Raw genomic sequence first — 11,695 nt, forward strand, 5'->3', positions numbered from 1 at the left:
AATAATGCAGCAGCTCTGTAGAGCCACAGGTATCAGCCTGGAGCTACTGACCCACTCCTGCAACACACACACACACACACACACACACACACACACACACACACACAACTGTTCACAACAACACAAACACCACTGAGTGCGGGAATGACATTTACATTTCAGGCACTGCGCGTCTATTTTTTACTTCTCTACAATCTGGAGAAACTTCACCTTTTACAAAAGCACATTTTTTGACAGCTGCAGTTTTTTAATTATCATTTTATTCGACTGCGAAAAAAAAACTTTGATTCAATTTATTTTAATAGCGCCAAACCAAAGTTATCTCTGAAACTTCCATATAAGGTCCAACTTTAAGCTTAGAGACCAAAACATGTTTATTTCTGCTGTGAAGTTGGCATTGGACATGGGGACTTATGGAGACTGACTCACTTCTTTGGTCTTGTTGCGTATAGGTTTGTGGTTGTGCAAACTTGAACTACTTACATCTGTATAAATATTTACAGTAAACGTGTGTAATACATTTGAACCACTGGTTTCCAAGAAAGAACAAAGGTGACAAAATGGCAGCTGGTGATGCTCCTTGTGTTTAGTCCTCTCTCTGACAGCTCACCTTTTACAGACAGTCGAGGATTTCATCACTGAAGATGAAGAAGATGAAATGATTGCCTTTATTAGTGGTTGTTGGGCTGATGATTGTCACTGACTGGAGGATTACCTTTATTTCACCTTCAGATCAGCGTGTTTTAGAAAAGTCTCTGGTTTCTTTGGACTCATTTCCAGGTGAAACTTTAACAGGAACTATTTTCTTCACAGCGATCAAAGTGTATGAACTCTACAGATCATTTACAAGCTCCTCTTCCTGGAATGACTCGGCTCTTGATAAGCCTCCCCTTCTTCCTGCCTCAAACACAGCCAGCTCCTCTCTGCTCAGGTGTTTCCTTGTTCCCTCCCCCTCAGATCTACAGTTTGAAGATGGGTGGAACCAACATGTGCTGACGTGTCAGCTGACAGGCCGCATGTTGTTGAGATCAGAGCTAAAACTAGTTTCAGCTATGAGGAAGTCAAACTGCAGTCGTCGACGCGGAGAGGAGAAATGGCCGCAAGGAAATAAACTGGACCGGGAAACCTTCCTTGTCCGATCTGTCTGGATCTACTGAAGGATCCGGTGACTACTTCCTGTGGACACAGCTACTGCATGAACTGTATCAAAAGCCACTGGGATGGAGAGGATGAGAAGAGAATCCACAGCTGCCCTCAGTGAGGCAGACCTTCACACCGAGGCCTGTCCTGAAGAAAAACACCATGTTAGCAGCTTTAGTGGAGGAACTGAAGAAGACTGGACTCCAAGCTGCTCCTGCTGATCACTGCTATGCTGGACCTGAAGATGGTGGCCGTGATGTCTGCACTAGGAGAAAACGGAAAGCTCTGAAGTCCTGTCTGGCTGTCTGGTCTCTTACTGTGAGAAACACCTCCAGCCTCTCATGATGTAGCTCCATTAAAGAAACACAAGCTGGTGGAGCCCTCCAAGAAGCTCCAGGAGAACATCTGCTCTCGTCATGATGAGGTGATGAAGAATATTTGTCGCACTGATCAGCAGTGTATCGTTATCTCTGCTCTATGGATGAACATAAAGGCCACGACACAGTCTCAGCTGCAGCAGAAAGGACTGAGAGGCAGAGAGAGCTCGAGGTGAGTCGACTAAACATCCAGCAGAGAATCCAGGACAGAGAGAAAGATGTGAAGGAGCTCCAACAGGAGGTGGAGGCTATCAATGGCTCTGCTGATAAAGCAGTGGAGGACAGTGAGAAGATCTTCACTGAGCTGATCCTCTCATGAGAAAGAAGGTCTGATGTGAAGCAGCAGGTCAGATCCCAGCAGGAAACTGAAGTGAGTCGAGTCAAAGATCTTCAGGAGAAGCTGGAGCAGGAGATCACTGAGCTGAAGAGGAAAGACGCTGAGCTGGAGAAGCTCTCACACACAGAGGACCACAACCAGTTTCTACACAACTACCCTCACTGTCCACGACTCAGCCAATCTACAGACTCATCCAGCATCAATATCCGTCCTCTGAGGGACTTTGAGGATGTGACAGCTGCTGTGTCAGAGCTCAGAGATAAACTACAGGACGTTCTGAGGGACCAATGGACAAACACTCACGACAGACACTGAAGTCCATGTTTCACTGTCACGTAGACCAGAACCAGAGCCCAAGACCAGAGCTGAGTTCTTAAAATATTCACGTGAACTCACACTGGATCCAAACACAGCAAACACACAGCTGTTATTATCTGAGGGGAACAGAAAAGTGACATAATGAAACACCATCAGTCTTATTCTAGTCACCCAGACAGATCACTTCATGTTCTCAGGTCCTGAGTAGAGAGAGACTGGACTGGACGTGTTACTGGGAGGTGAGAGGAGAGGAGGAGTTGGTGTAGCAGTCGCATACAAGAATATCAGCAGAGCAGGGAACCAGATGAATGTTTCTTGGATTCAATGACAAATCTTGGATGTTATATTGTGACACAAACAGTTATTACTTTATACTTCACAACAAAGTCCCACTCCCGTCTCAGGTCCTCAGTCCTCCAGAGGTGAGTGTACCTGGATCACAGTGCAGGTATTCTGTCCTTCTACAGCGTCTCTGAAACCATGACTCTCCTCCACAGAGTCCAGACCACGTTCACTCAGCCTCTCTATGCTGGACTTGGGATTTATTGTTCTGGATCCTCTGCTGAGTTGTGTGAAGTGAAATAGACAGAAGTCATTGAAGGGTTAAATTCTGTGTCTCATGTCTTCAGCTTGTTTTGTTTCCATCATTGTTGCTGATTGTTGTGGCATTTCTTCACCTGTCAATCAAACACTGTGGGCGGTACTTTGCCCTCTCTCTCATGGTGGTTGTGTAAATGTTTTGAGTTTCTTTAGGTGGCGGCTCCTTCTGTTCTGTTTAGCCATGGAGGCTATCACTGCTCATGATGACTTTAGTTTGTATGATCAGAATCAATAAGGAGATGATTCATTCTTTTCTTGTACATATGTGAGATTCAATGAAGAAACAACATTTAGTTTGTGTCTCAGTCAATAAAGAGGATTTATTACACAGACTGCAAGTCTTCATGTTTTCATTGAACATGTCTCTAGATGAACTCCCTGCATTCACCCTGTTTATTTCACTGAGCTGCTTTCTCGTGGTTAAAGTGACAAATAAAGTTGAGTTTGAACTGAAGGTGACTGACAGTGAAGAAGAAGAACAGACAGATGGATCACCACAGACTGTAGAAAACATGGATGCAGTCGTGACAAAGTGCCGTTGTGAAGCTCCGTGTGGTCGCTCTGGTCGTCTCCGTCTGGGCGGTCCTCTAAAAATGGTTATAGAGGTGGAGCTGAATGAAGCCTGGTTGATCAAACAAGCCACCTGTGACCACACCCACCTGTCAATCAAAGCGTCCACGCTCTTAATCCTGCATAACTTTAAGCCTTAATATAATGTGAACAGGTGAGTTGTATATAAATTCACCCTCAGTACAGCTGTCATGAACGGGGAAATTAGCTACAGAGACCAAAACTGTTTTTTGTACCAGGCTGTAAACATGTTTATTTCTGCTGTGAAGTTGGACATTTGGACATGGGGACTTATGGAGACTGACTCACTTCTGGAGCCAGCCTCAAGTGGACGTTAGAGGAACTGCAGGTTTTGTTGGCTTCACTTCACTAATGCTCACATTTTCACAAAGTTGCCAGTAGCACAGATGTACAAAGATTACCTGCAGCGTGCCACCTTTGAACTGAATGTGAACTCCTTTATTTATGTCCCTTTCCTTGCGGAGGCACTCCACCGTCCTTACGTGCTAAATTCATTTCTGGTTGATGTTGCTCCGCCCGGGAGAAAAGTTGTAGCGCTCCCCTTTAAATGGAGACATCACTGTTATCTATTCACGGGCTCTTAAAGCTGACAGTTAAGATTCAGACACTTTTACTGCGGCCGTATAAACTCGTCTCTTCACTCTCTTTGAAACTGACACTGTGGCTTATTACTACTTCCGTTAGATTTCCTCTGAATGGATTTCCATTGTGTGCAGATGAGGGAGGGATGGATGGAGGGATGGATGGATGGAGGGATGGAGGGATGGATGGAGGGATGGAGGGAGGGAGAGTGGTTTCAGGGCAGTAATCTGGTTTGGAAGTCACGGCTGGTCCATACACTCCCGCTAAATTTCCTGCTGTAAATGGGGCTAATGGGGGAAAGGTCTGTGTAATTCTCTCTCCATTAGCTGCTCCGCCTGGCCTAATTGCCCAGCCAAGCCTGAACAATTTTGTTAGACGTTGCCCGGGTGATTATGCCTGCTTTGGCTAAAAATAACAGCCGCCCAGAATCCAGAGTCAGGCGGTGGTTTTCTCTTTGTCTTCCAATCCAGCCCCCCCCTCCGCCTCTTCTTCTCCACCCATCAGCAGCTCTTACACCACTGGGACGGGCCGAGCTGTAAATACAATGAATATGGAGGCCACGCTGTGTTGGAGGCGATCAGCCGGGCTGAGGGAATCGAACCAGCGGCGGTTTGTTCCTCCACGGACACGTGTCTACTGCTGACGAGCTGAAGGACACTGACGGGGGGATGAAACTGATAATTCTGCTTCGACTGCCATCAAGCGGCAACTTTCATCCTCGAAGTGATGCACCGTTGATTGATTGGTCACTTATTAAAACTAATCTGTCTCTTTCCTGTCGCTCTCGACTGTCACATACAAACAAACCCCAGGATTTGATAATATTTGATTTAATCCCCTCATGATAATCCTGCATTGAATCCAGTTACGTTTCTTTCAACATCTGTAAATCAAAGTTTGAAGGAAGATTCAGTGATGCTGCAACGATCGCAGTCCAACTACAGTTGGGGATGCTTGGCAACGCCGTGGCAACGTACATCGAACTAAACTGCTTCCTGTGGAACAGAGAAAAGATAGTTCACTGCTTTCTGTTGCTGCAAGGACAAACAAAGACCCTAAAAGGAGATTCTGGGTTCACAGCATACTGAAAATAAAGAAACAGTAAGGAGAATAGCAGCGTCTCTTCAGTGCGTTGTGAGTCTACAATCTTTCATATCACATCTAGCAGCATCAGGAAGGGGAAAAGTACTAAAAGTACTAAAGCCCGATGTTTCTAGTGATGCACCACAGTCTGAGTTTGTCCTGAGCGAGGTTCATTAATATCACAAAACATTGTGTACAAGATGGGCCGGCGGATTGGTGCAGCAGTAATACTGTGCTGGACCGTTGGGAGGGAGTTGAGCCAGAAGCCAAAGCTCTCGGTTTTCCAGTCCATCTACGTTCCAACCCTCACCAATGGTCATGAGCTTCATGTAGTGACCAAAAGAATGAGATCCAGCATACAAGCAGCCAAAATGAGCTTCCTCTGCCGGGTGTAGGAGTAGTAGGAGTATCCGGAGTCGAGCTGCTGCTCCTTCAAGGCAAAAGGAGCCGGTCGAGGAGATTCGGGCACCTTGGCCGTCTTGGTTTGGAGGTGTTCCGAGTATGTCCAACTGAGGCAGACTCAGAACTCACTGGAGGGACTACAGAGCCCATCTTAGCCTGGGAAAGCCTTGGGATCTTCCAGGAGGAGCTGGAGAACGTTGCTGGGGAGAAGATCGTCTTGGATGGTCTGTAAAACCTGAGCCTGGGTCAGTGGAAGGACGTTATTCCTGGGTATTTTTGATCCCATGATGGAGCCAGATGAAAGGTCAGGGGTCACTGAAAAGGTTTGTCGATAAGGATACTGACATCCTGAAGCTTCTGTCTGACACCGTGTTTCTGCAGGTGAGTCAGCTGGGATCCGGGTTCTTTTGGATCTCGGTCCGGTTTGCAGCATTGTTGTATTTTAAGTCCGCTGGCAGCAACTCTTCTGCTGACGCGACGTTTGAGGAAGTCGTGACAGAAAAGTTTCAGAGAGCAGCTTTCTTTCTTACGCTGTCACTGCGAGGAAACAGAGCTCTTTTAAATGAAGATTCGTGTTTTAATCTCCCTTCCATCCTTCCTTCCTTCCCTCCTTCCAGACAGATTTACCTCCCGCTCCGTCAGCCACGGCCTCCGCATTTATCCCAGCAGCCCTTTCTGCTGGCCTGGCACTTGTGTTTATGTAGTGCTGTGATTGTTGATTTATATTTTGACAGCATGCATCTGCGTATTTTGCTGATGTGTGTTTTTTATTTGTGTGTACGTGCACACTGCTGCTTGTATGTGTGTATTTCCCTGCCTGTGTGTGTGTGTGTGTGTGTTGCTAACAGAAGCTATTGACTTGTTGTAAAGCCGCGGTCCTTGAGAGTATTTATGAGCGAGGAAGCGGAGCAGCTCGGTGGCATTTTCCCGTCGCTGAAGCAGAACGACTCTCTCGACTCTCTCTCTCTCTCGCCGCTCTGACAGCCTCTGCTGAGCAAAGAGACACGTTTCCCAGAGTTCATAGCACTTCCCTCTCTCTCTATCCATCCACAGCTATCTGACAAATCCATATGGAAGCTTATTGATGACAAAAGTATTGAATGAGCACCGAGACGGGCTGTAATCGATCTGGAAGTGAGGGCCACATGAACAAACATCATATTCTTTGAACAGCAGTGGCCTCAATCAAACATTTTGTTCTTAATTGTCATCACGAACATGAGAAAATGCTGCCGCGCGTATTTAATCGGCTGTAATTCATGTTTGTGAATCAAAATGTGGAAGTTGATCAATTCTGAAGTTTGAGCGCTCGCAGAAACAAAGTTCAGACAAAGTTCAAGCGAGGACAGCGATGATCAGTTAAATCCACAGGAAGACTTGAGTCTGGTAGATTTGAGGAACCCCTTCATTTATTTGCAAAGTATGACTCCTGATTTGATGAAATACAGAAGTCTGTGAGGTCAAATGAAGCAGCAGCGGTCGATGAATCCTTGAAGTGTCTAAATAACTCACTGACTGACGGACGGACTGACCAGTGTTAGCATCCGGAGATGAAGTGAGGAGGAGACGAGGATGCAAAGCTGGATCTGAAGACGGTTTAAACCATCGTCAGTATCGCCTGTTATCATCTCTCCACAATAAGATGGAGGAGCTAACAGATGGAGGATTGAGAGTGCAGCATCACAAGTGAATTCATCAAGATAAATAAGATGAGGTCGTTCGAAGAGTGGCCAGAAAACAGGATGTAAATCCGGCACTTCAGGTCATTAAATAATGTAAAGACTGCGTTTGAATGAGCTTTGTTCCTGCTGTAGTTTTGTCCTTGCTGAGCCTCCATACTTCCCTCTGTGCTCAGATGAGTCGTGAGGCTGCGTGTCGATGACAGATCCAGACATGACCTGCAACAGATGCACGGCTTAATTCCCTCTGCAGACTCTAATGGAGACAAATGGACGAGCCGGCGAGCGACAGAAGGTGTCGCACATCTATATTCATCTAAAATTCCCCAAAATTTGTGTCTTTATCGTGTTTATGTATTCATGTCGATACCTGCTGCTGCTGCTGCCGGCTGCTCTGTCACAAACCCTCAACAACACCATGATGTCTGACCTCTGACCCTGAAGGACTTAGGTCCTGACTTCCATCAGTCTGAAGTGTGTTCATGACATGTATCACAGAGGACGCATTTACACAATATAATATTCATAACTCTGTTTGCATTAGTTTAAAATCACCTGACAACAAGAAGAACGAGAATCTCATTATGTCATTATATCTCATCTCCTGATGCTGCGAGAACATCGTAAACACACGAACAAAAGAAAACCTGAAAACTGAATTTTACCGTAATAAATACTGTAGAGGTTTCTCTAATATTATGGGAAATGGATGGTACCATCAAAATAAATGCTGATTTGTAATATAATTCACATGGAAACACAACATATGAATGTCACAAACTACTCAGTGTAAACTATATTTACAGTACGGAGCTTTTTAGCCCCCTTTAGCCACCTTTTGTTTTGGTTTTTGCAGCTCATTTCCTGTCTCAGTTTTGTTTCCAGCAGCAGCAGTTGTCATTCCAACAAGCTCTGCTGCTGAGCAGGGAGTGTACCCGGGTTTATCAAACAGCAGACAGACACAGTTGGAGACGAGCTGGTGAAGAAAGTGGAACATTTAGCAGGCAGATATTTTCCTCAGGAGCTTGTGGAGACCAAACGGAAGCTAAGAAGGAGCCTGAGAAGGTGACGGTGTTCATGTGCTGCGTACAGCTTGTTCTGTGGTCAAAAAGAAAAACACTTCAAATGACTTATGTGGATGAATTTCCTAAAATTACCAGAAGACAGTGTCAGAATACGTTGGCGTGAACATCAGCACAGCGCTTCATGGAGCATGCTCACATTCTTCCACAAACACACAGAGGTTTTCACATTTCAGGATATAAAAAGAAAGAAATCAATGGGAGCAGCAGCAGGAGACCTGAGGCCACTTACGCTCTGCAGCAGGCTGACTCAGACACATTATGTTGCCAGAAGTATGTGGACACCCTAATCTTTCAAAACCACATGAGCTGTTGAACATGAAACTCCAGAAACCACAGGATTCAGTGCGCTGCTCTAAAGGGCTCTATTATTCTGGCTTCAGGTAGATGATGATCCCGGTCTGCAAAGGTTTGCAGAGCACCGGTGTTATGATGAAGTCAGTTCATCCTGAATGTGTTGGACGGGTTTAAGGGTTTAAGTTCTTCTACACCAAACTGCAGCAGGAAAAGAGTCCTCTAATTAGTGCTCAGACTTTGAAATTTTGAAAGTGTAGTGTCATATTTTATGTATTATATTATATTCAATGCATAACATTAAAAACTTTGTGAACATAAAGACTGTCGACCACCAGCCCCCCATGAAGCTTCGACAACCCCTCGTGTGGATCAGGACCATAGACTGTATAAATATTCATGTTGTATCCGTGACGTCCTCCGCAGGTTTCTGAAGAGCCGGTGTGAAGTTCAGTGGCTCTGGTCGTCTCCATCTTGGAAGTCTCCATTGCCTCAAGGCTAATCCAAAAATGACGTGGACCTGAGGTGGACTTAATGAAGCCTGGTTACTGAAACCCACCTGTCAATCAAAGCGTCCACGCTCTTAGTTGGACATTTGGACATGGGGACTTATGGAGACTGACTCACTTCTGGAGCCAGCCTCAAGTGGACGTTAGAGGAACTGCAGTTTTTGAAAATTTTAAATATTGTTGTATGTTGTAGCGTTATGATTTCTCTTCATTGCAACAATCCAGGAAAAACAGACCTAGAAGGTGAAGATGAAGGTGTGTGTGTGTGTGTCCACACATTTCTGAAGTCTGTTTTGTTTTAAGCATTTTTTCTTATTTTTAATGACTGATAAGAAAAATAAGAAAAATGAGTTTAAAACTATTTCTTTTCGTCCGTGTCGCTGAGAAACTCTGACATTTGATCCCTCTCTCCTTCGTCCACCGTTCTTTCTAAATCACTCCTTGTGCTGATTAGTGAGCAGCAGGTAGACGACTAATTACTTCAGCCGTCGTTAATGACACAGTCTGCACTTTTGCCTTTGAATCCTAAATGAGAATTGGCTCTCGCGCGCAACAAACAACAATAAAAGATATTTAACGCTAATTGTCTGGCAGCAACAAAAAGACGATGACATTTGGGAGCGCGGTGATCGTCGTCGCTGCTAATTGAGCTCCACCACACCTGGAGATTTATGAAGGAGCCGCTCGTCCTCGGCAAGGACACTCGGCTGCTGCTGGAGAAGAAAGAAGAAGAAGAAGAAGAAGAAGAAGAAGAAGAAGAAGAGTGTTTTTAATGTGCATGCTCACAAACAGTCGTTCTTATCTGCTGGTAAATTCAGAACCTGGGAAAGAAAAACAGGAAATGAGCTTCAACGCCGCGCCGCGCTCGCTTCTTTATTTAAAAAGAAGCGAAACACAAACAGAGAAACTCCTCACAGGTCACATCTCTGCTCCACTTCTCTGCCACCTTTTCCATTATTTACACTCCAGCTCCAGTCTTTAAGAAAAAATCTGAAGTGACCTCTGTTCTGTGACGGCGAGGTCGATTCTGTGCGAACAGCTGTAACTCTGGATAAATGTGTCTGAGTCTGAAGGTGGAGTGTCTCTGTAAATGTGGAGAGACATTAGCTTAAAGAAGTCAGAGACAGAAGACGCCGTCACATCTCAGTCTGTTTGGACAGATGGGTCACATTCGCTGTCATTTAAACAGCGTTCAGCGCGTTCTTTGACTGCCAACACGAGTCAGTAGCAGTTCATAAATGCAGTCGGCATCACCTCGTTGGTTCTATTTACAGAATATGGCAGGTGAAATCACATGAACACGTTTAATCATCGCCATGTGGTCGCCAGAATGTTACCGTAAATATGGGGAATTTCTTTTTCTAATATTACGGTAAAATAATGTTGATTTCAGGTCGGTGTTTTATTCCATATGTTACCATATAAAAACAATCAAAAGAAGTTTCGCTGCATAATTAACGTGAGAAAAAGTTTAAACTAAAGGTTTTGTTATTAAATCTGACGGTGAATCTGTCATTTAAAAAGCAACGTTACATTTCTTCAGTATGAAGGTATTCAAATATGTCTGTGTTTTAGAACAGACAACCACTGTAGTTTCTCCTTTATCCTAGGAAGGAAAGGGTGAGGCGAGGAGGTTGCAATCAGCTGGGCCATCCTGCACACACAGGTCCTTTACGTTCATTTCTCACAAGCAGATATTCCAAAGTAGTTTGTGAAATGAAAACATTTAAAGCCTCAGTGATCACATGACAAGGTGAGAAATATATATTTAAGCCTCCTGTAGTTCCTCATAGCTTTACCTTGGCATCAGACAAACCTTTCTAAATTAAAGTGTTTATGTCATCATACAGTATGAAGTTCACAGTCCACCACATACTTCAGTACTGTAGGACGATTTTTTTGGGACGCAATTTTGGATGCAGTGTTTGTGGAAGCGTTCAGCACCATCATTAACTTCATTTTTAGATTTGTAGCAACAAGCTGAGAGTTGACCCAGGACTACCTGAGGTTTGGTCACCTGTGATGGTGCAGCTTCATTTATTGGATTTCCATTCAAACACAAACAGAATAAATGAATCAGATGGTCGAGCCACCTCAGCAGCCCGACCAGCCTCAGCACAACTTCCTCAGACTCAGCTGGGAATCATAACGTTCCAGTGAATTACAGAAATGTCCTTTTCCCCACGTTTTATCGCCTTCCTGCTTTACTGCTGCTGCTCCGGCCCCACAGGAACTGTTTGGAAAAATGAAAGTGCTGCTGCTGCTGGAAGTGTTCATGCTACAGAGGAGAGAGTTTCCTGTCACGGTCTCATGAAACAGGAAACATAATGCTCTTTACTTCCTCATATTTATGAGTTTCCTGTTGAAACAATCAGAGGATGCACATTTTGAAATCAAATCACTTCACGAGACGGAGCATCCAGAAACGATGCTTGAAGCATCAGACCACTGATGAGAGAGTTTGGAGGGAATTCAGGCTGGAAATATAAAAATATATCTGTGCAGCTAAAGTTTTTATGTCCACAGGCTTCTTGAATCTTTGACTTTTTGTCTAAGAATCAGATTTTCTCATATTTTGTGCTGGTGGTTCAACCAGTGCAACATCTTTTTAAAAAACCCTGAAACCCGATATGCAGAAAAATATTCAAGTGGTAACCTTTCCCTTGACTACAGATAGATTTAATAAAGTTCAGGCTACATG

The 11,695-nt window shown here is 44.6% G+C and overlaps 1 pseudogene; it reads left to right on the forward strand.

Moving 5' to 3' along the window:
* Positions 1–1,109: 1,109 nt before the first annotated feature.
* Positions 1,110–1,983, forward strand: LOC113745828 (E3 ubiquitin/ISG15 ligase TRIM25-like; annotated as a pseudogene).
* The last annotated feature ends 9,712 nt before the right edge of the window (positions 1,984–11,695 follow it).

The sequence above is a fragment of the Larimichthys crocea genome, chromosome I, assembly GCF_000972845.2.
Source record: "Larimichthys crocea isolate SSNF chromosome I, L_crocea_2.0, whole genome shotgun sequence".
NCBI lineage: Eukaryota > Metazoa > Chordata > Actinopteri > Sciaenidae > Larimichthys > Larimichthys crocea.